Here is a 4,526-nt window from a genome sequence, read left to right as displayed (position 1 = left end):
ACAGGAACAGGGCCTCCCCTCCCATTGATGCCAGACAAGGCCATCCTCTGCTACATATGTAACTCAAGCACAAGCCTTCACAGGAACAGGGCCTCTCCTCCTGTTGATGTCAGACAAGGCCATCCTCTGCTACATATGTAGCTGAGGCCATGGGTTGCTCCATTTGTATTCTTTGGTTGGTGGTTTAGTCCCTGGGAGCTCTAGAGGAGTCTGGTTGTTTTACCCTATTCCAGCGTATTTCTTTTTTGTTTTATATTTTAGTTTATTATCCACTAGAAGCCTATTTGTTTCCTATTGAGAGACAGAAAGGGGATGTATATGGATGGAGGGATGTAGGGAGGAACTTGGTGTAGATGGAGGGAAACAATCAGGATAACCTATTCGAGAAAAAAATGTTTTTAATAAAAGAAAAAAAGATCTGATTTAGATGAGGATTGTTTTGGCTTGGTTTGGTTTTTCTGAGACAGGGTGTGTGTATGTGTGTAACAGTCCTGGGCTGTCCTGAAACTCACTTTGTAGATCAGGCTGACCTTGAACTCACAGAGATCTGCCTGCCTCTGCCTCCTGAGTGCTAGGATTAAAGACACCACCACACCTGGTTTGAGAAATCATTGTTAATATGTAACTTTTCAACATATGATTATTTAATAACATAATTACTAATAGATTACTTATAAAATATATACATTATTGAGATTTCACATTGATAATGGGTTAGAGAAAATATCAGCATTTTGATGATTTAAATGTTAGTTAATGGATAAATTGGGTACTATTTCATTCTGTTTTTCCTTATATGTGAAAAGCATAGTCATTTTTCCCTTAGAAAAGGTCTCATATATCCTATGTACCAACTCCCTATGTACCATGATGACCTTGAGCTCCTGTCTCTGCTTCCAGAACGCTAGGCTTCTGTGATGTCGGGGTTGGAACCCATGATTTCATGTATGGTGGACAAGCACTCTACCTGACTTGTATCCCAGCTCACTTTTCCATATTGCAACAGATTTGTATATCATTAAACCTTTACTCAGACGTCCATGGGGGAAATATTCTGCCCACATAAAAATAGATTTCTTTTTATAAGAAAAAAATTGAAATTCAAACTGGAACTCAGTATTTATTATGTGCCCCATTTTCATAATTATTCTAAAATCATACTTGTGAGAAACTTTGCTAACTGTAATCTTTCTGGTGCCTGATGAAAGGTTATTACTTGAAAATGACTCCACAAAGAGGCAGACATTATGTAAATTGTTGTGGATCATTAAAGTGAATGTCTTCCCTTAGAAACTAAACATAATCTATATGTTTATAGGGCGCTAATTAATCATCTCTCTTCCAAGGACTTTTATTTTTACCACCTATGCACTCAATTCCTCTTCTAAAGCAAAGGAATGCAAACACATTTTGCCATTATTATTACTGGGTTTTTTGTTTGTTTTTTGACACAGGGTTTCTCTGTGTAGCCCTGGCTATCCTGGAACTCACTCTGTAGACCAGGCTGGCCTCGAACTCAGAAATCTGCCTGCCTCTGCCTCCCAAGGTCTGGGATTATTGTTTTATAATTAAGAGCTGAGGAGGCAGTACTTTAACAAGGAAAAACAAAAAATTAAAAAGACTTTTATCATTCTACATCCCTTTTTCATCTACCTGTTCTTTGCTTATTTGCACATTTGTTTTTTTTAAAATGGTGCAATACTGTTATGTCATAGTACTCATATGCTCTCTACTTTAAACTGTAATAACTTATTTCGTGACCACAGTTAGAAGAAACGCAGGTGGGAAGACTAGAGCAGCAGCTAGCACAAAGGAAAACTGCGATTTTGCAAAGCAGTCTGTGGGGAGAGCAGATTCCAGACTTCCTGGCTCTGTCTTCCTTGGGCCTAATTCCTGAGATCCATACTAGGGTCTTTGCCTTAGAGGTCGGGCTCGCAGCCTCAGGCCACGCCCACAGCCCAGACCCTGCCCTACAGCTCCTGGCCTGGTGCTACCGCCACAGGCCCCGCCCCACAGCTCCTGGCCCCGCCCTAAAGATTTAGGCCCCGCCCCTGAGCCAGGTCTTGCTTTACCACTCCAGACCCTGCCTCACTGACTCAGGCCCCGCCCCGTCGCCCCATTGTCAAGGCCCCGCCCCTCCGTCTTGGCCCCGCCCCGGCCGCCCGCCATATTGGTCCTTCTGCCCAAGTCGCTCCCTCTTGGAAGCGCTCTCGACGTTCCGGAGCCTCTGGCTTTCGTTCTGCCCTGGTTGCACCCAGGCGTGTTGGTGAGCCGCCCCCAGGACGTCCAGTGTGTGTCTGCAAGGTGAGCGGAGCTTATCCTTCCATTTGAGGTCCGATCAGAGCTATTAAGAGCGCGCGTAGCCTGAGCTGAGCTGCTGGAGCTGAGGGCCGCTGGGGCGGCGGGCGAGCCAAATTGGCGCGGGTCAGTAGATTGCTGGTCAAGAGGAGTAGCTTGTTCCCCAGTCTTCTGATGACTGACGTGGGAAGAAAGACGGGTTTTCACATTCAAGCACGGGAAGAAGAGCACACACCCAACCACTCAGGACATACACGCGCGCGCGCGCACACACACAAACACACACACACACACACACGCACGCACACACACGCGCGCACACACACACACACACACACACACACACACACGCGCGCGCGCAGACCGACCGACCGGCCTACTAGAGAGGAAGAGATAGCCCTTCCTAAAACATCATCTCAGGAAAGAGATAGACCCCAAATATTTGGGAATAGGATGGTGGAACGATGCTCACGGGACGGATGAAAATACCTGGGTACATACACACTTACACATCAGTCTTTCCCATAACCACACGGGGACACCCACATACTCGCGACCAAACCTTGCGCCGTGGTGACTAATGCTGGGGAAAGCAAGCTTGTGTTATTTGAGTTTGGTGACCTCTGACATACTACCCTTTGACCCACTCAGGTGAGAGAGCTTGGAAGATAAAGCCAGGGCAAAGACCATATAGGCGGTTGGGAACGTGGTCAGATACCAGATCTTGGCTGAGGTTTCAAAATCGCGTTCCTTTCTTCCTTCCATCTTAGTGAAAAGACCAGAGGAGACTTTTAAGTACTGGCCAAATGGTTGGTGCACGTATTATAGTTCTGTTTTGTTTTGTTTTGTAAATGATGACACATCCCGTGATCTTACTTCTTTTGAGGAATAACTTTTGCAAGTTTCCAAATTGGCACGTGACCAGTCTTTTCACAGCGTCCTCATAGAATCAACAAACTGAATTTGGTTTTTGTTTTGTTTTGCTGGTACAAGTTTTGTCTTTTTCCTTGCTAGCACCACTGCAATGGAAAATCCCTACACTGCCTGAAATCTCAACTAGAATTGAAGGAAACCTAGGGCTTTCAACTAAGGACTATTTCCCTTTTTCTTTTCATTCTTTTTCTTCCATTGCTGGAGCCCAAACCTAGGGTCTTGTGCTTGCTAAGAAAGAGCTGTGTACCCCTGTGCAAAATTTCCAACTCCTGTCTCAGCAAAGGGACTTAAGTACCCTGCTTTTACTTTGTCTTTTATAATCTTAGATCAAAGTTATCACTACTTGTGTAGCGCTCCAAGTAACTTAACACATGTAGTATTTACATGTCTTTCGTGGCAGTGTCGTCTTGCTTTTGGGGGTTCTCCCTGTGCTTTGTAGTGTTTCGCTGTACTGAAACATTTATGGTTTGGAGTCTTACTTATTTAGAACATTGGGGGAATTTAAGGATATTTGTGTTTTATTTTCTGGAAGGTTAAAGTAGACAAGCAAAAATCAGAGCATCCATTGTCGGAGAGTAGGAAAATACATTGGTGGTGGTCTCTCTTTTCTAGCCTGATCCTTTTACTATACTCTAGTACTCCGAAGGCCTGAAGTTCTCTTAGTAATAGCAATTTCTTTTTTCTAACCTCCCTCAGTTGTTTTTCTTTCTTTCTCCCATTGGGAAGCCCTACTCTGGCTCACATGAGCTGATTCTGTTTGAGTCAGTACTCTCTGTGCACCCTTTCATTTTTCCTGGTGTTTCCAAAGCAGTGGTTCTGTTACAGATGAGAAATTCGCTGGTACCCGGGAGGGTTAGATTTCGTTTCCAAGGTCACCTAGGGGGTGAGGGAGCAGTGTTGAAATTCAAACATGTTTGTGGGCTTTTTGGAGTAGTAGTTTTCACTGGGAGGCAATTTTATCCTCTCAGGGGATATTTGAAAAAATTTGGAGAAAAAGCATTTTTGGTTCATATTCCAGGTCCCACCGGGCTTCTGTAGTTCTTTAAGCACAATGTCATTTTACTGTTTAAGATAGCGTTTTTATTATTTTAAAAGCTTGCTGGGGGAAAATTCTCTAAGGTCTATGAATACCTGGTAACAGAATCTTTTTTTTTTTAAAAGCTGGCCTCAGCATTGCTTCTATGAAAAAAGGCTGGCATTGAATTCCGGATTCTAAATTCCGAGGTTACAGGGATGTGCTACCACACAGTTTCAGAATATTCTTTTTTTTTTTTTTTTTTTTTGAGACAGGGTTT

At 43.7% G+C, this 4,526-nt stretch overlaps 1 protein-coding gene across 1 annotated transcript in view; it reads left to right on the top strand.

Moving 5' to 3' along the window:
• The first annotated feature begins 1,976 nt into the window (after positions 1-1,976).
• The window catches only part of Rab9a (RAB9A, member RAS oncogene family), a 21,889-nt gene continuing 19,339 nt past the window's right edge, over positions 1,977-4,526 (top strand). The window contains exon 1 of the mRNA XM_021188130.1: positions 1,977-2,304. The gene's annotated coding sequence lies outside the window, so the exon portion shown is untranslated. The remainder of the gene's footprint in view (positions 2,305-4,526) is intronic.

The sequence above is a fragment of the Mus pahari genome, chromosome X (genome assembly GCF_900095145.1).
Source record: "Mus pahari chromosome X, PAHARI_EIJ_v1.1, whole genome shotgun sequence".
In the NCBI taxonomy this organism is placed as follows: Eukaryota; Metazoa; Chordata; class Mammalia; order Rodentia; family Muridae; genus Mus; species Mus pahari.
The sequence above is the reverse complement of the archived record's forward strand: the minus strand, read 5'-3'. Positions and strand labels throughout refer to the sequence as shown.